The 20311-nt window shown below is 41.2% G+C and overlaps 1 protein-coding gene across 5 annotated transcripts in view; it reads left to right on the plus strand.

Moving 5' to 3' along the window:
- The window catches only part of PKIG (cAMP-dependent protein kinase inhibitor gamma), a 114454-nt gene that overhangs the window by 59872 nt on the left and 34271 nt on the right, over positions 1-20311 (plus strand). For 3 of the 5 annotated variants that reach the window (XM_064276110.1, XM_064276109.1, XM_064276108.1), the window contains exon 2: positions 18160-18229. The gene's annotated coding sequence lies outside the window, so the exon portion shown is untranslated. Of the gene's footprint in view, positions 1-7211; positions 7379-14773; positions 14919-18159; positions 18230-20311 lie in introns of all 5 variants that reach the window. The other 2 variants (XM_064276107.1, XM_023550269.2) reach the window with 2 other exon arrangements.

Consider the following 20311-nt stretch of genomic DNA (forward strand, 5'->3'; position numbering starts at 1 on the left):
ATAACCCAGTAGTTTTTGAGCAAGGTGTTGTTTGGTTTCCACGTATTGGATTTTTTTCCCCTTGCTTTCTGTATTATTGATTTTTACTTTTCTGGCTTTATGGTCATAAAAGATGCTCTGTAATATTTTGATGTTTTGGATACTGTTAAGGCTTGCTTTGTGGCCTAGTATGTGGTCTATTTGAGAGAATGTTCCATGTGCATTGAAAAAGAAAGTATACTTGTCTGCTGTTGGGCGGAGTGTTCTGTATATGTCTGTGAGATCAAGTTGGTTGATTGTGGCATTTAGATCTTCCTTGTCTTTATTGAACTTCTTTCTGAATGTTCTGTCCTTCACCAAAAGTAGTGTGTTGAAGTCTCCTACTATTCTTGTGAAGCTGTCTGTTTCTCTTTTCAGTGCTATTAGAGTTATATAGTGTCCTTCCTTTTCCTTTGGGTGGATTTTGCTGTAAAGTCTATTTTGTCAGAGATTAATATTGCCACTCCTGCTCTTTTTTGATTGTTGTTTGCTTGATATATTTTTTTCCATCCTTTGAGTTTTAGTTTCTTTGTGTCTTTGAGTCTAAGGTGTGTTTCTTGTAGGCAGCATATAGATGGATCATGTTTTTGTATCCATTCTGCCACTCTCTGTCTCTTTATTGGTGCATTTAATCCATTTACATTCAGCGTAATTATGGATAGGTATGAGAGTTTAGTGCTGCCATTTTGATGGTTTTTTTTTGTGTGCTGTAGACAGTTTCTTTGTTCCAATTAATTTTCTGTGCTGAGTTGTTTTTCTTTATGTATTTCTTTTCATATTTTTCATTGTTCCTGATTTTGTATTTGATGAGTCCTTAGGTTTTTTTCTTTTTTCTTTTGATGTGTAGGATTGTTAATTTCCTTTGTGGTTACCTTAAAATTTGCCTCTGTTTTTCTAAGTTTAAACCAATCTTTTATTTCTTTATGTTGCGTTGACTTCCTCTCCATAAGAAAGTTCTACGACTATATTATTTAGTCCCTCTTTTTTGTTTCAGTGTTGTTATCTTTTACATATTGATATCTCTGTTTCCCTATTTTCAGTGTTTCAGCTTTGATTTATTTTTGTGACTTCCTTATCTTGGTGGATATCTATTTTTTCTGGCCTGTGTTCTAGTCTTGTGTTGTTATCTGATGTTATTGATTTTCTAATCGGATGACTTTCTTTAGTATTTATTGTTATTTTGGTTTGGCTTTTACAAATTCCCTTAACTTCTGTTTATCTGGGAATGCCCTAATTTTGCCATCGTACTTGAGAGAGACAGTTTTGCTGTATACCTAATTCTTGGCTGGCAATTTTTTTCATTCAAAGCTTTATATATGTCATCCCATTGCCTTCTTGCCTGCATAGTTTCTGCTGAGTAGTCAGTTTAGTCTTATTAACTCTCCTTTGTAGATGACTTTTCGTTTATCCCTAGCCACACTTAAAATTCTCTCTTTATCTTTGGTTTTGTCAAGTTTGGTTACAGTATGTCTTGGTGACTTTCTTTTGGGATCTACCCTGTGTGGGGTTTGATCAGCTTCTGGGTAGATATCTTCTCTTCTTTCATGATATCAGGGAAGTTTCCCACCAACAAATCTTCAACAATTCTCTATTTTCTGTTATCGCCCTTGTTCTGGTACTCCAATCACTTGTTGGTTATTCCTTTTGATAGAGTCCCACATAATTCTTAGGGTTTCTTCATCTTTTTAATTCTTTTATCTGATTTTTCCTTAAATAAATTGGTGTCAAGTGCTTTATCTTCAATTTCAGTAACTCTGACTTCCATTGCCTCAATTCTGTTCCTATGATTTTCTTTTCAGTTGTCTAATCCAGAAATTTTACTGTTAATTTTTTGGATTTTTGTTTGCAGTCTCTTTATGGGTTCTTGCAGCCTGATCATTTGTCAGTATTCTCTCGTATAACCTTCTTCAGTTCCTCAGTTGCTTTGTCTGTGTGTTCCTTGGCTTGGTCTGCATTTTGCATGATCTCCTTCCTGTCTTGTTGATGAGCTCTGTATATTAATCTTTTGAATTCTACCTCTGATAATTCCAAGAGGTTCTCTTCCCGAGGAGGTTTCTTGGTTCTTTGTTTTGATTGATTGCTGAAGCCATCATGGTCTGCCTCTTTATGTGATTTGATATTGGCTGTTGTCTCTGAACCATCAATAAGTTATTATATTTGTTTTATGTTTGCTTACTGTGTCCTAGTTTCTTGTTTGGATATGCCCAAATAGTCTGGTCATGTGAGCTACTTTGATTATTGGTGTCTTTGAAGCTCTCACGTCCTGTCACCAGGTGGTTAGAGCTGTTACTAGGTATGTGAGCCCAGGAGTCCGTTTACTTTTCTTGTGTGGATTCAGCTCAGGTGTCCAGGTCAATAGTCACCGAGTGTGTGGTGCAGGCTTTCACCTACAGTCCTAGACAGGCAGGGCTACATAGGGGTGATTGGAGTAGGCGTAGGTATCTGGCTATATTAGGGGGTTGTATGCTAACTAAGCAAGGTAGGGGGCTGATGGCTGCCTCTGAGTGCCTGGATGGAAGCATGTCCCTGTCCCCTAGAGCACATAGGTGGGTGGGTTTTGCAGCCAGACTTTTGGCACCCAATGCTGTTGGCTGTAAGGACTGGGAGGCACCACTTATTCTTGGACCCCCATCACGGGTGGCTAGGTGGAGTGGGTGGAGCCACCAGTCCTCAGACACCTGATGTGGGTAGGTGAGAACCGCGCCTAATGGGCAGGGTGGTGTCAGATGTCATGAATCTGCCACTCCACCTTAGCTGTTGCAGTTGAAAATAGGCTTCAGGTATATACCTTGTAGTGTGCTAATGATGGCCTGTGCTGTTGAAATGGGCCCACATGGGTCTGTGCAGGGGTGAAAGGCATTCAAAGTCTACGGACCCCTTATGCCTATACCTAGGCAAAGGGGCTGTGCCTGACCTGAGTTCCTGACTTAGGGGAGCTGGCAGATTATTTTTTTCTGTTTGTTTATTTGTTCCATCTCCAAAGTTCGGAGAATGGCTTGGAGCACATGAGGGTCCTACTTCTGGCCCAGGGGGCGTGACAATTGCTGAAGCTGGACTGGGACCAGAGCAGAGCGGGAAGCGGGCAGGTAAATGGGAGAGAAGTACTTCCCAGGGGGGTGAAGGGGTTTTTTGATCCCACGAGGTAGGTTAGATGCTTGTACTTAACTTTCACTGACTCAGTGTCGCTTCTTCCTGGTTCCGGAGGCTTGTGTAGACTCTCTGCCACTTGGCTTCTCCCAGTGTGGAAAACATGTCCTGAGAGCTACTGCTTGCTTCAGCCCACGTGCACCAGCCAATCCAGCCTTCAGGGTGCTGGCCTGGTCAGATCTAGCAAATCCTTGCTGCTTCTGAACTGTCTCTCCCTCCCCCTGCTGCTCAATCTGACTCCTCAACTTTGTCTTTGATGTTCAGAGCTCCTAGATTGTCATATATAATCGATTCAACTTGTTTTCTCGGGTCTTTTTTTAAGAGGGACTGCAGGAAGCGAAACTCTGCCTTTGATAGGGTGAAGATCTAATTGCATTTTAGAGCAGCTCTTTGGACTAGGAGGTGGGTAGTTGTGGCCAGAATTTATTAAATTATAATACTCCTTTCAACAAGTGCTGTCAGTTATTAACTGAATGAACTACTCAATTGATCTGTGTCTGAAATTCTCTTCATGTGTCAAGTAGAGATAATAATTATACCTACCTCATAGGGATTCTTGTGAGAATTAAACAGATAATTTATATAAAGCCTTTAGGGTATTACCTTGCGCCTAGTAAATGTTTTTAAAAAGTGAGTTTTTGTTGTTTGTGGACGTCTTTATCTTATTAAGTACTTCAAATATGTATAAAATGTTGGTAAATTAGACACAGATCTTTTCCTTAAGAAGCTCAGATTCTAGCAGAGGAATAAGATCTGCCCATAAATACATATTCCTCAAAGGAGAAAAGGAAAGTGCCTTAAGACAAAAACAGATAAGATACTAAGGAAGTTCTGAGGGAGAAGACCCTTTCTAGACTGAAAGCAAAGCAGCCCTCTGAGTCCTTCAGACCGGGTCTGTGCGCATAAGCAGCCAAAGTTTCCTTTGTCCTCAAACTGTGCCAAAACTACTGGCTACAAAGAACCACAAGTTTCTTGCACGTAAACCCTTTAAGAGGCAGTAGGACAAGGGGGTTAAGAATCCAGGCTGGGCCCCAGACAGCCCTGGGTTAGAGCGCAGGCTCTGCACTTGCTCCCTGTGAACCTTTGAGCAGGTTCGTGAGCCTCTCCATGCTTCAGTTTCCACAACTGTAAGATGAGGATATGAATAATACCTGCTACACCAGATTGTTGTGAGAATTCCACGAAGTGCTGTTTATAGACTGTTAGCACAGATCATGGCACATGGTACCAGTCCACAAAGTATCTCTGCTATTGTCAGTTATGATAAGACAAAATGAGTACAACAGTGGGTGTTATAGTTCTCTCTTCATGGATCTTGTCACAGATGTAGAATTATTCAGTCTGCAAGGAGTAGTACAAAGTACACGTTGTTGAAGAAATTGTTGTCATTGTTTTTAATGAGTGGGCTCCTCATGATTATTTTTGTTCAAGTAACACAACATGACCAAAGACTGAGGGTGATGTCAGTAAACTGACCTGTCAAGAGCCCAGCTTCATTTCCCAATATCCACTTGAGGTTCTGGAATAAAGACACAGCCAAACAATGGTCCCGGCCTCTAGTCCCTCCAAGCTGAGTGGTGCTGCTGAGGACATAGGTCACAGGTCTCAGTGAGCTTTTGCTTAGTACTCACCATGATGTCCTGGAGAAACACAGGGCCCTTCTTCTCAATTCTTGGCATTCTTGACCTTATTCACGCATTAGTACATCATCCTTTGGGCAGAGGATGGTGAGACTGATCCATAATTAGAAATTAGTATCCTTACTAGCTAGGACATGGCTGCTTATTTTTGCAAGTACTTTTTGAACTTTTAGTACGTGCCAGGTACTTAATCCACATTAAGAACCTTGTAGAGTAGATGCTATTATTATTCTCACTTTCCATTCTGAAACCGAGGCATGGAGAAGTTAAACAACTTGACCAAGTTCACACACAGCTGGAAGGACCAGGGACAAAAAGGAAACCCAGGTCCACTTGAGCTGTTAACTGCCACTCTGCATGGGTCACCAGCCTGATGTTCCTTTTATTCCACTACAGCCCCACACCACTTGTTGAAAAACCTTCAGATTGGCAAACTCCCTTCTAACATAGCCTGTTTGGGCCTTTCCTGATTAGCATCAGAGTTTGCTGAGAACTAATTAAAATTCCTTTTAAGTCACAGAGTACCACAGCCTTACCCCCACCTATAAATAGCTTCTTTCCCAACAGAGCTCCAATCCCAACTTCCCTTCCAAATAGCTTTAAGACAGGATCAGAATTCCCCCCTTTTTTGGAGGGGCTGTTGAAGCCCAGGCATGCTTCAGGCCACACAGTATTTTGGTAGCAAAGCAACTGAGCACCCTCTCAGGCCCTGTGGCCAGACACATTTCTTGTAGGCAACAGCATTGCTAGTGTGTCAGAGTCTAGGCCACAGATTGCCCCCTGGCCTGGCTGAACCTGGGGAAACTGCCCCCTATCCCTTCCGGGGCTCCATTTTTTCAGTAAGAAGCTTAGCTTGTTTTTCTAAGTGAACCCATTGAGAAATAAGGGCCAGGCTCAGTGGAGTAAACATTTTGATAAGTAGCATTGGGTGGGATGTGTTGTAGCACGTGTGCTGAGCTAGGTAGGAGTTAAGATACTTGATTTCTAATTCTGGCTCTTTCATTTTGAGCTGTGTGACCTTGGGATATAACTTAACTTCTCTGTGTTTTATTTTTCTTATCCAGGAAAAAGAAATTAGTAATTGGGCCTCTGGGTACCTAATTCTCCTAAGGGTATTATAAGAATAAATGAGATTATATATAACAAGGAGAGCTAACATCTCCTGAAGTTATTATGTTCCCTCACATGTTATTTAATTCTTACAGTCCTAAAATGGAGGTGCTAATATCCTATTTTACAGTGGGGGGAAAAAACAACATTCAGAGAAGTAAAGTCATATAACATTCAGATCCTCATCTCTGACTCCCAGGTTGTTTCCCATAATTACTATACATGTCACATTGCTTCCCATTGTATGTACAAGCGGAGAGGCTGTGTTTGTCTTTGCGTGAAGCACCCTACGAATGCAAGAGATTATTATTATTCTGTCTCATAATTGTTGCTGTTCCATGTTAGTCCCAGAGGACAGTTAAATTCTCTTACTTGTTTATCTTATCTAGTGGCTTATGCTGCCTCTTTCCATGTCTCCCAGGACTTGTTCGATGAATTCTTTTGGGTTTTCTCCCAGAGAAACAGTTAAGTTCCACCCTGGGGGAGTTCCACCCTGAGCCTGGCACCTTGGGCAGTGGCCCCTGGCTACTCTAGGGCTCTTTCAGTAAAATGCCTTCTGTTGCACTTATTGATAAATTCCTCAGTCACTGATTTTTAGTCATGGAATTTCAGAAGTGGAAGACACAAGAGCCATCATTTTATCTATGGGGAAACTGAGGTCCAGAGAGGGAAATGATTTGCTTGAGGCTATTCATCCATTTAGGGACAGAACATCACTGGAACCCGGTTCCCCTAGCAACAACAGACCAGTCTTCTTTCAGAACTTTTCTCATGGGCACTTGTCATTTACCCTAAGTGGAAAACAAACTTCAGCTGTGCTCTGCATGCGCCCAGGGATTTTATGGAGAAGTTAAGCAACTTGGAAAATTGGACAGGAAGAAAGGTACTAGGCCAGGATGCAGGTCTTCACCCTAACTAACGTCAGACACCAAAGAAATGAATTAAAACACAGCAAGGCAAACTAGATAGCCCACAGTGGGCAGTGACTAAGAGCCAAAGGGATTTACGGCGGAGCCCTGGCTAAGTGCATAGGAAGCCTTTTGTCACTAAGGCTGCAGTGTTGAAAATTGAAGGAAGGATGTGAGACAAATGTGACCGGCCTGGGATGCAGTTCCAGCTCCCCAGCTCATTGTCCAAAGGCAATGAATCCCTCCCATGGATGGAGAGGTGGAAGCGGAGCGAGTGAGCTGAGTGGTTGACATCATCAGGCCGAGCATCAGATTACAACAGATGGGGACTGACTTGGCCTGAGACGTGGGAAACACCCACTAAAACCTCGAAGTGCATTTCATTTAGGAGACACTGGAGAGAGAGAGCGCAGCAGAGAATCCTGCCTACACCCGCTGACCTGGTCTGCCAATCTTGCTCACTTGGAAGAGGGGGCGTTTTGAATCCTGGTTTCCTAAATCCTGGCTTCACTTCTGACAGAGGACCGCTGGACTTTGGGGAAACTCTTTGCTCTTGTAAGTAGAACTCACTGTCTCCTCTGCCCCTAGCCCCAGGGAGAAGGGGAGCTTGGAGGCAAAGCCCTCTGGAGAGCATGCTTTCCAGCCTGTTGGCTACAAAGTGCCTGTTTTTGTATTATGATATATGTGAGCTTGTTCTGAAAATTATGGCTTTGTCTGAAACTGCCTAGGGCTAGAGTCTAAGCCTCAAGTCTCACAGACGGGCTGTATTCAAATACTGCTTTACTTTTACCCAAAGAACTGTGACAAAAATATTTAAAGCTTTGAAAGCAGCTCCTTCCCCCAGATTGAGGTGAAGAAATAGATCTTCCCTTAGAAACCGGTGTTTGTAATACACCTCTGATTATAAAGGTGGTACAAAAAAATTTAAAACACTCCAGAAAAAATGACTCAGAAAGTGAAAATTCTCCATAATTTTCCCTCACAGATAGATGATGGGTTTTTCAAATTTAAGGTACAGGTATGGTTAGATTCCAGGTAGTTTTCTCGTCATGTACAGCCCGGTGCAGCAGTCGCTGTGTGGAGAGCGCCAAGATGGAGAGAGGCGTTAGAAACCTTGAACTTGGGCTTTGTGATCTTCTTATTGCTTCCTTTTTTAAATTTGTTGTTTATATCTAGAAGATAAACAGAACGTATAAACCCCTTGGGCATTTTATTTGTTGATGTCTGTTTTCAGGATTTTAAACCTAACCTAACCTCAGGAGACATAGGATGTATGGTTTGCAGTGGGCTGTGACCCAACTCCCCTGCCAGCAAGTCAAATACATTTGAAAAGTTTTAGTTAAAGGGGAAAGCCTTCAGCTTAACAAAAAAAGCTACCACCGTATATTAAAAGGACCACCCAAGAAAACTCTGTGACCCAGGGCAAGTGCTTCACCCTCTCTGGGCCTCAGTTTCCTCATTTGCACCTAAATAAGAGGGCTAACGAGATGATTTCTGTATTTCCAAATTCCACTTGGAATGAACCATCCTGATTTCTTCCCCCTTGAGGAGGACCCTTATGGATTGAAGAGCAAAGTGCCTTTGGTTTTCAGTATCCCAGAGTAGCTGGGAACTGGTGCCAGTAGGGCAATGAGAAGAGGACAAAAACAGCCAACATTAAGTTCCTTCCGAGTTTTTATGATTTTTTTTGGTCAGGTGTGGTATTTCTGAAAAAAGAGGGAAAAGAAAGTCGTGTGTGTGTGTGTGTGTGTGTGTGTGTGTGTGTGTGGCATTGGGGGAGGAAGAAGAAAAGTCAACATTGTTGAGCACCTCTGAAGTGCTAGACCCTGTATTATGCTCAATTCTTTAAGTAACACCACCCAAACCCAACCTACTACTGTCTAACCGATTCCGACTCATAACAACCCCATAGGGTTACTAAGGCTGTAAATCTCTACGGAAACAGACTGCCACATCTTTCTCCCGTGGAGCCATGGTGGTTTCAAACTGCCGACCTTACAGTTAGCAGTTGATCTCTTTAACCACTGCGCCACCGGGACTCCTTTACTTAACACTAGGAGGTCAGTATTATTCTTCCTTAACCCCATTGACTTAGGGTAAATCACTGCTGTATGTTCCCACATTATCCTGAACTCTTTCATATTGTTTGCCTGAAGTGTATTTACAGAATTAATGGCATAACTTGAGTTCACCATCTCTCCACTAGAGTATGCACCCTCTCCTGTGTGTATGTCTAGCCTGGCATTATACCCATTGTCTAGTAGAAGGCTTGGCACATAGGTACGGAGGAGCCACATCCTAATCAGTTTTAACTTAAATCCCACCATCCTAATTCGTACCTTGGCAAGAAAGAGGGAGAAAGGAGATGGGAAACCCCTTTATTTCCCTTCCTTCCGCTTCATTTAAACTAAACACAGCCTCCATTGCTATAGGGAAAGGATGGCCACAGCAAAAAGACAAAGAAAAGCAAAGAAGTCATCAAATCTGGGATTTTGAGTTTCTGGGGTTCCATCAGAGACCCTAACCCTCAGGAAGATATGGTATTTAAAAACTATTTGTTTGAATTAAGACAATGCCTAACAGAAGAGTCCTCAGAGCCCCTTGGGATATCTTAAAGCTGCAAACTTTCCCAGCAAATAAGCCCTATGAAGGGAGGCAGTTGCTGCCAAGGAACCACCCGTGGACATGGGCAGTGGGGAAGGGCAGGGTCCCCCAAGCCCCCAGGATCTCATGACTTTGGATAATAAAAAAGTTAACCCTCTTCGTAAGGTGGCGTGAGGAGGTAATATTCTAGAGGGAAGTTCCTTGGTCTCTTTGGTCTCTGCCACAAATGTGATGATGGAAAGCCTGACACACTGCAGTCCAGGCTTCCGTGTACCAGATGAGGGTGCCTTTAGTTTCCTGTTTTGCTCATGAAGTCAGGGCTACTATGTCCGGAGCTCTTACGTGGCTTGTATCTTCCTGAAATACATGTCATGCACTGACACATCTTGCATATGTTGACTCCTTTTAATCTTCACAGCATTGAGGTGAGGGCAGAGTCTCAACATTTTGTACATAACTGAGGCATAGAGAGTTGAGTGACTTGCCCAAGGTCTCACAGCTAATAGGTGATAGAATTAAAAGTCCAATGAGAACTGGATCTCCCCAAAGCCCTTGGGCTTTGCACCACACCATACTGCCTTTTCCATATCACTTCCGTGGTTCTCAGTTCCCCATCTATAAAATGAGGAGGATTGAACTAGAGGTAGAAGTCAGAGTGGCTTTTGTTTTTATTTGAATGTTTTTAGACCAGTGTGTGCTCTCCAGTTTATTACCATCTGTGCCTTCCCCTGCCCAGCTGATTGCTTCCCTCATCTTCTACCTGCCACCTTGCCCCTGTGAGCATTTGCATTTGCAGCTCCTGGACTGGTTGGTACCTGCTGTCCTGCCAATTTAGACAATCTGGGGTTCAATGAGAAGCCAGCAAGAGTAGCAGGTATACATTCTGCCCTCCGCCTCCTCCTAGTTGAGAGATCTTGCACACATGACCTAACCTCAAGAGCCTACTTTTTTTGTAAAGTGGAGTTAACAATCATGCTTACCCCAAATGATTATCATGAGGATGAAAAAGGCCCATTAAAGCACTTAGTCAGTATAAAACTAAATGCTCAAGGTTAGCTGTTCTAAAATTTCCAGAGAGAATATTAGCCAGCATACACAGGCATCTACCCCTTCAATCGTAGATAAGCTTCAGGATGGCATTGCATGAGGAATCTGAAGTCATCTCTGAACTCATCCATTTTGTCCTATCCCTGAAGCTGCCATGTCGGTTTTTCAGGGCTATTTTCTATCACCTAGCCACGTGATGCTGTACTTCAGATCAGCCAGCCGGTGCTGAAGCTGAAAGTAGACGTAGATGTTAGTCTCTGGGACCGAGGACCCTGGCCCCAGCTGCTGCAGGTGTTACTTTCTGTGTGTGCGAAGAAGTCAAATCACACAATTACTAACTCTGCTGAGTGCTTTCACGAGGGTCAGAAGTGATTCCTAAGTGGAGACAGAGGTGGAAAATCTAGTTCTTGGAAACATGACCTGAGGCTTTCAGAAATGCCTTATGAAAACTTTGAGTGCTGCTCTTTCAAAGAGTGGTTGCTTTGGAAGTTAGGTCAGCTGCTATGCTGAGTGATTCTGAATTGCATATTAGAATGCATCAGCTCTTACTGGAGGAAGCCAGCATTTCCTAACGTTAAAAGAAGCCTATTTACTCTTCCAAGAAATTACTGGTCTTCCACTTGGCTCTTCAGAACTGAATAATGGACCTTTAGGGCACTAAAGAAATGAAATATTTGGTAGTTAATATGTGCCCATTCCAAAAAGAGGTGATCCAACAGGATGCCGAAGTTATCTACCAGTATCATTTATATCACGCACAAGTAAAATTTTGCTGAAGGTAGTTCAAAAGCAGTTGCAGCAGCACATCGACAGGGAACTGCCAGAAATTTAAGCTGGATTCAGAAGAAGCAGGGTAATGAGGGATATCATTGCTGATGCCAGATGGATCCTGCTGAAAGCAGAGAATACCAGAAAGATATTTACCTGTGTTCTATTGACTATGCAAAGGCATTTGACCGTGTGGATGATAACAAAGGAATAGCATTGTGAAGAATGGGAATTACAAAACACTTAATTGTGCTCATTAGGAACCTGTATATAGACCAAGAGATTGTCATTCAAACAGAACAAGGGGATACTGTGTGGTTTAAAATCAGGAAAGGTGTGCATCAGAGTTGTATCCTTTCACCATACTTATTCAATCTATATGCTGAGCAAATAATCTGAAGAAGAATGGAGCATCAGGATTGGAGGAAAACTCGTTAACAACCTGCCATATGCAGATGACTCAACCTTGCTTGCTGAAAGCAAAGAGGACTTCAGACACTTACTGATGAAGATCAAACACCACAGCCTTCAGTGTGGATTATACCTCAACGTGAAGAAAACAGAAATCCTCACAACTGGACAAATAAACAGCAGCATGATAAACAGAGAAAATATTGAAGTTGTCAAGGATTTCATTTTACTTGAATCCACAATCAACGCCCGTGGAAGCAATAGTCAAGAAATCAGACGACATTGCATTGGGCAGATCTGCTGCAAAAGACCTCTTTAAAGTGTTAAAAAGCAAAGATGTCACTTTGAGGACTAATGTGCATCTGACCCAAGCCATAGTAGTCTCTCTCTCTCTCTTTTTTTTTTTTAATTGCTTTTTAAGTGAAAGATTACAGCGCAAGTTATTTTTTATTCAAAAATTTATACAGAAATCGTTTTGTGACATTGGTTGCGTTCCCTGCAGTGTGTCCTCATTCTCCCTGAGCCATGGTATTTTCAGTCACCTCATACGCATGCAAAAGCTGGACAATGAATAAGGAAGACCGAAGAAGAATTGATGCCTTTGAATTATGGTGTTGATGAAGAATAAAGAATATACCACGGACTGCCAGAAGAACGAACAAATCTGTCTTGGAAGAAGAACAGTCAGAATGCTCCTTAGAAGCGAGGATGGCAAGACTAGTCTCATGTGCTTTGGACATGTTATTAGGAGAAGGGCATCATCCTTGGTGAAGTAGAGGGTCAGCGAAAGGAGGAAGACCCTCAATGAGATGGATTGACAGAGTGGCTGCAACAGTGGGTTCAAACATAACAATTATGAGGGCGGCACAGGACCAGCAGTGTTTCATTCTGTTGTACATGGGGATGCTATGAGATGGAACCAACTTGATGGCGACGGCACTGGGAACAACAGCAATATGTCTCAGGGCCATGGGTCAGCTCTTAGGTTTAGTTCTTTATAGGTGCAATTTCTAACATCCAGTAAACATCTACTGGTAGACCTCCTAGGTACTAAGCACTAGGCTGGAGAAACAGAGGGATTGAGACACAGCTTCCTGTCTTGTGGAGTGAGCTGTGCAGCAGGGAAGACAGGCAGGTGAATGAATAATTACCACGGCCTGTGAAAAGTATTATGAAAGAAATCTGCAGAAGTGCTACAAAATGCCAGACAGTGTCTCAGTGTCTCGTGGAGGTCCTGATGTCTTCCCAGTCCATCTTTAGCTGGGTTGATTACTCCCACTTTTTCCCTCATTTCCTGACTCTCAGAGAGTTGTCAGTGTGTTTGCGTGAGGGAGAAACAGAGGTGCCCCCTGCTAGAGCTTTCGCTACTAGGCACCTTCCTGTCCTCCTGGCTTCAGAGGAATGAAAGGAAGGCATCCTCACAAACTGTAGGGGCCTCACTCTAGAAAACAAGAAGTCTGGAATCCAAAGTTGTAGTAAGAAATCACAGGAATGGGTGATTTGTTGTCTGACATCAACACTGGATTTTGTGTTGGTTTGTTTTTATAACATTTATTGTGTTTTGTTTCTGGTCACAAAAGTAGAACATGTTCATGGAAGGAAATCTAAACAATACAGAAAAGCAAACTTTAAATAAGTTACCACCCAGTGATTTCATTTCTCTGATTTTTGAGGAAGGCATGGCTAGGTCAAAGGGCACAAACTTTTTTAGCTCTCTGATATGTATTCCCAGTTTGGCACCAGAAAGTTTCTGCCTGTTTAAGCTCCTGATAGCAGTACACAAGTGGGCATGTTGCCCCATCTCCTCACCCACGTGCTACTACTGCATTTCAGCATTAGCTCTAATTTTAATTTTCCCTGGGCAGAGTTTCACGTTGTTTGCTTAGCCCAAGATGCTCATGGCTTGTGCTACAGTGCATGAGGTAGGAAAACTGCTGTCTGTGGTTGGATAGAGATTACAGCCTCCATTTCTTCTTCCTGTGTCAGTGCACACATTCATCTACTGTTAAGAACTCTTCCTGTGTTAGGCATTATGCAAGGTGCTGTGGGAAATACCAAGGTAAATAAGACTTCTATGTTGCTCGCAGTCTGATAGAAAATAAAGACTCAGATAACTCTAACATATGTGATAATGTGCCCCCGGAGAGATACAAAGTGCTGTGGAAAGCCTGAGAAAGTAGAGAAGCAGTGACATTTGAGCCAGCCTTCAATTCACTTCAATAAATATTTCATTTATTCAGCTGGTATTTATTGAGCACCAAATATCTGCCAAGTACTGGGCAAAGTGACAGATGGACAGTGTTAAATAAAACAGGCACGGTCCTTGCCCATATGAAGCTTACAAGGACAAGTGGTTATGAAGTAAATAACCAGGGTGAAGTGATCTAGGATAAGGGGAGTGTGGCCAGGGCACTGAAGAGGCAGTGTTACAACTGAGATGAGGAGTTGATTATGCTGAGAACTAAAGTGGGGAGTGGAATGAGGGGGTGCTGTGGAGTGGGAAAGAGTAATCCAGGCAGAAGGAGGCACACATGTGAACAGGCCGAGGCAGGAAAGCACGTGGAGTATTGAAGAAACTCAGGCCAGCGTGATTAATAGCCCAGAGGGGGAAGGAATGGGTGAAGGTTAGGGTTCGGAGAGGGTTAAGAGAATTACGCAGGAGAGTGGAGTAACTGTGAAATGCAAGAGCTTGTTGGGAATGCTACTCTTTTCTCTTTCATTTCACCCACTGGGATAAACCATTTTCTTTACTTTCTCTTACCATCAAAGTGATTGGCAAACCATTCCGTTTCACTTATCTAGACTCCAGGACCCATGTCATATAGCATCTGTTTGGAGACCAAGAGAGCTCTGTGAGCTGAGATGCTAGTTTCCAGGGCTTCGATTCCCAGCAGATGGAACGCTCCCAGGAGTATTTTTTTTTTTTAATAATTTTTATTGTGCTTTAAGTGAAAGTTTACAAATCAAGTCAGTCTGTCACATATAAGCTCGTATACACCTTACTCCATACTCCCACTTACTCTCCCCCTAATGAGTCAGCCCGCTCCCTCCTTCTAGTCTCTCCTTTCGTGACAATTTTGCCAGTTTCTAACCCTCTCTACCCTACTATCTCCCCTCCAGACAGGAGATGCCAGCACGGTCTCAAGTGTCCACCTGATACAAGTAGCTCACTCTTCATCAGCATCCCTCTCCAACCCATTGTCCGGTCCCTTCCATGTCTGATGAGTTGTCTTCGGGAATGGTTCCTGTCCTGGGCCAACAGAAGGTTTGGGGACCATGACCGCCGGGATTCCTCTAGTCTCAGTCAGACCATTAAGTCTGGTCTTTTTTATGAGAATTTGGGCCAGGAGTATATTTTACTGGTTTTGGGGGAAGAAGAGAATAAAGAGCACTGAGCCACTGAAAACAGGCAGAACAGGCAGAACCAGCCCACACATACCACCACCAAGCAAAAACTTCAGGCTTTTTTTTTGGTTCTAAAGGGGGAGATTCTTTTTTTTTTTTTTAATAAGTAAAGACTTTGTTTACTTTATAATATACAAGTCATAAACGCTTAGGAAATAAAGCATGCTTTTCCCGTGTATCATAACTTACCAGTGTTCTTTCTCTGCTCTGGTATATTTTTTTGTTATTGTTTTTTATTTTCTTTACTGTTTTTTCCCTAAGTAGTATACATGCTCATTGAAGATATATGAAGAGAAAGTTATAATCTTCCTCTTTCTGTTTCCCCATTTCCATTCTTCTGAGATAACCAGTGTTAACCAGCTTTGTGTATTTCTTGCCATACCTTTCTCCAAGCTCATGTTTAAATGGATTTAGTATTTGTGTATGTGTATGGTTATTGGTTTTGTCATAAGTGGGATATATTTTATCTATTAACTTTTCAATTATTATTTTTTTTTTTTATGGTTATTGGTTTTGTCATAAGTGGGATATATTTTATCTATTAACTTTTCAATTTATATTTCCTACTAAATAATACATCATGGATAGAAATAGAGGTAATTCACTTTTAAATAACTTCAGGAGTGTAGATCTGGAGGCACCACAATTTATTTAACCATTTCTCTTTTGACAGATAGTTGAGTTCTTACCTGGTCCCCCCGCCACCCCACACACTATAAATATTGTTGTATCAAGTATCCTTGTATACATATCCTTCTGTACTGGCAGTTTTATTTCTATAGGTTATATTAAAAAAAAAAGTATTGCTGGGTCACAGGGTGTATATATTTAACATTTTAATAGAATAATACTATACTACTTTACAAAGAGTTGTAATAATCCACACTTCTGTTTCCCAGATTCTCACCAATGTTGTATATTCTCTCCCTTCTTTCTGCCTCCCTTCTCTCTCTCTTTTATTTTGTGGCCAAGAAGATGTGGGAAAATGGAGTCTCATAATTGCTTAGTTTGTATTTTCTTTATTACTGGTGAGATTGATCATTGCTTCGTGTTGATTGACATTTTCATTTTTCTCTTCTGTGAATTTCCTGTTCATTTCTTTCACTCATTTTTCTTATGGGTTGTTTGCCTTTTTCTCAACAAGTTGTAGGAGCTCTTTATATGTTACATATTAAGTATTCCATATGTGTTACAAAATATTTTTCCTAATCTGTGTGATTTTTAAATTTGTGTGCATCTTTGATAAGAAAAATTTTAATTTTTCATTATACAATATTTTTATTTTCATAGTATCTGGATTTCTTGCCTTGTTAGGAATGACTCCCCCATCTCAAATTTGTATAAGTATTTTCCTAACTGTTCTTCTAATATTTGTATGATTTTGATTAATCAAGAACCTTTTATCCTTCTCCAATCTGTGTTTATATATATAGTGAGAGGTAGTGGCCTAGCCTTGTTCCGCATTGGTAACCAGTTATTCCAATATCATTTATTAAGTATGCTATTTTTCTTTTTCTTTACTGAAAATCCAACTTTATTATAAATAAATCCCTTTATTTGCTTGTATCTGCTTCTGGATTTACTGTTCTACTTCAAGGATCTATTTCTCTATATTTATGTCATTACCGTATATTTTTATTATGATGTATTCATAGTAATCTCTTATATGACATTAACCCCCTACTTATTTCTCATAATTTTCTTAACTACTTTTTGGCCAGTTTTCTTAGATATTTATTATTCCATATGAACTTTAAAATAATCTATCCATCTCCCACAAAAGAAAGCTCTTGGTACTCTTATTGAAATTTCATCAAAATTATGTAGTAATTTTAGAGGGATTGACATTTTTTGATAATAAGGCCTTTCCGTCCTGGAGCATGCTAACTGGTTTGGAATTTATGCGTCCTAGTTCTATTTTTTGATGTTAACTTTAAATTTTTAAATACATCATGGACTTGGTGTCTAAGATAAAGCAGTATTTCTGTGTTTGTCCTGAATAAGTCAAGTTCCTTAGAAAATTTAAACTCTCAGTGGTCTTCCATTTTCAGTGTTATTATTGTCGGATATTTTAGTTCTACCTTTTTATCTCCCTCATTAGGTTTATTCAATCAGTACTTCTTTAACTTTACCAATATATTTGCTAATTTCTCTGCTGACTGTTGATTCTAAAATCTCACTTATTTTTCTGTACTGAGTTCCCTTTTCACTGAAGAATTTCTTGGGGGCCTGTAAATGGTAAACTTATTCAGCTTTTGTCTGAAAATGTTTTTGCCCTCTTTCTTGAGATTTTAGAATATTTCTTGTCTGTAGAATTCTACATAGACAGCATGTATAATTATGAAAGTTATACATACCTTTTTAACATTTCTCAACCAAAATAGATAATGTAAAATATGGAAGCCTTTCATTTCCCCCAGTCTCTGTGCTGTTTGTCTCTTTCTATGTATATATCTTTAAAAAATGTGTATGTACACAAATATTGTAATTTTTCTAAGCAGTCACATTCATATTATTAAAAAGTGATCATAGGATATATGCAGTTTTAGTTTACTTTTTAACAGGATAGTGTGTGTAATTTTTCTATGGCAGTACAATGACGTCACCCTCATTCTTTGAAATGGCCCTGTATAGTTTCTTATTGTACTGATATACTATCATTTTTCTCTTTTCCTATTAACAGATATTTAGATTGTTTCCTTTTTTCACTATTGCACAATACATGTCACATAATATCCGTACTTAAGTGAGCATATCTGCAATATCAATTCCTAGACCCTTGACTGACCAAGTTGACTGACCCAAAGGATGTACACATTTAATATGTTAATAAATCAAAAAATCCAAACCCGTTCCGGTGGGTCAGTTCCAACTCATAGCAACCCTAGAGGACAGAGTAGAACTGCCCTGTAGGGTTTCCGTGGAGCAACTGGTGGATTCGAACTGCTGACCTTTTGGTTAGCAGACGAGTTCTTAACTACTAAACCACCAGGACTGCAGTATGTTAGTAGATATTGGTAACTTGTCCTCCCAAAGGACTGTTTCCGTTTACAACCCCAGAGTATGTCTGACTCTAACGTTTTTTTCTTCTGGTTCTTTAGAATTTCCACATTGATTAGTTAACAGTAGAAAATCTGAAGAGATGCAAGCAGGAAGAAGAAATTAAACCAGGTGGGTAGCCACACTGTTCATATCACTCAACTGTAGCATCATATGCTTTTGCCTAAATACCTTTGTTTGAAGAAAGAAAAGAAATAGATTCCAAATGAAATTGGAATTTTTAGAAAGAAATCTAATTAGAAAGGAATTTTGGCTCCATGAAGAAAAGGCAGGATGGCTCTTTTCAGAAGTTATATATCACTCTGTATTTTCTCAGTTATAATTCCATTTAGGGGCAGATTCTTTAGAGCATCAGAAAAACAATTTATCTCTGGTGACATAAAAGAGAATGGGTTTCTTCAACCATATACTTAAGCAGATTGAATCATACACAGCAGATGTTAATAGACTTGGGCACGATGTCAACTTTCCACCAAGTGTTTGTGTAAAGCTATTTTCACAAAGACTAGGGCACATGTTAGGAATTTTAATACTGTGATAGAGGAGCAAAAGCAGGAGAAACCCAGTTCCCCAAAAAAGGGTTTGGTCCAGTCGTCTGGTGAGAAGAGATGGTGCAGGTCCCTTCTAGTTGGACACAAATTGCAGTTCATAGAGTACGAATGACTTGCCTAGAAGTATTGTCACCTTTGGTCATTGCTCAGATTTTTATGATATCTAAATGTTTCTGGCATAAGTTAATAACAAATTGAAGACAACATAATAATTGGCTTTTTGCCTCAAGCACTACTTGCCGTTGTTGTCAAGTCTGAATCATAGTGACCCTATATGACAGAGTAGAACTGCCCCATAGAGTTTCCAAAGAACGACTGGTGGATTCAAACTGCTAACCTTTTGGTTAACATTACCATTTATCCATAAATCTGATGAATCTTTTTGCAATGTCAAGTCAGGGTAGAGCATCCACAGAGATCTTCTAGTCCACCCAGGATCCATGAATGTAATTGTTAAGGTTTTCAGAATAGAAGACCACACATGCCAGGCTGGCCCATACCCACCTAGGTCCTTTCCATAGCTAGAATTTTCACAAGGATGCTAAAAAGCCAGGGGAAGAGCTCTTCTCTTTGAAGAGCCTGCTGGATCCACTCCACTCTGTCCATAAACTAGAATGGAAGGTTCATGAGGAGGGGAAAGGACTTGTTTTTCCCTCTGCCCTTAGCAGTATAGGGAAGAGGGCAGCTATGTCCAGTGTAGCTCGGTCTAGAGTCCTGCCTAGGCCAGGAAAAGTCGTTTTCATTTATACATTTGTTCAGTAAGTAGTTATGGAGCATCTCCTATGAACTGGGCACTGGATACCGGAGCAAAAATGTCAGATACAGCCCCTGCCCTCAGGAAGCTCATAGGTCTGGTTGTTAGGAGATAAGTAACAGGTCTAGAGGGTTGTGAGTGGAGAGTACTGAGGCTTGAAAGGTGAATGGAAATTGGCCCAGAGAAGAGTGGGCAGGAGGAGGCTGACAGGCTCAGAAAGTAGCATGGTGAAGAACTGGAAGCTAGAGAGGGTGCAGTGCTCCTGGGGGGCTGGAGGGGGTTGCATGAGTTACATATAATGCAGCAACTGGTGTTGAGTCTGAAGGTGGCGGGAATGAGTCTGGGCTTTATCCTGATGGCTAAGAATGGAAATCACTGGTGGGTTTTAAGCAGGGGAGACGTGTGAATCAGACTTAGGAAGGAGGCTCTGCTTCCAGTTTGGGTGATGCAGTAGCATGAGTTCCGGACCCTGCCTACTCTACTCTCATCACCTCACTTCTCAGTACCTCTGCTCCTCCATTCCTTGGACCTTTTAAGAGAGCTGGGGATAGAGTGGCAAACCCTGAGAGTAGATAATGCTCCTTGGAGAGGAAAGAGGAGGCTGTGGGGTTGGGGTAGGGTGGGGAGGAGGATACAATGTAAAGGAAAGAATATAAGTTGCCGTGGACAAGTCACTTCGCACCTGTGAGCCTCAGCGTCCTTGTCTTATTATCTGAGAATCATAAGTCTCACCTTTGTCCTCTCTGTCTCATCATGGTTATTTTACAAACCCCGTTGGGGCTTCCAGAGAAATATTTCTGCTTTGTTTCCCATGTAATGATTTGTTGAAATCCTTATGAAGATATCACAACCCTTGCAGCTACAGCTCATCCTCTATGATAAGGGCAG

The sequence above is a fragment of the Loxodonta africana genome, chromosome 24 (assembly GCF_030014295.1).
Source record: "Loxodonta africana isolate mLoxAfr1 chromosome 24, mLoxAfr1.hap2, whole genome shotgun sequence".
In the NCBI taxonomy this organism is placed as follows: Eukaryota; Metazoa; Chordata; class Mammalia; order Proboscidea; family Elephantidae; genus Loxodonta; species Loxodonta africana.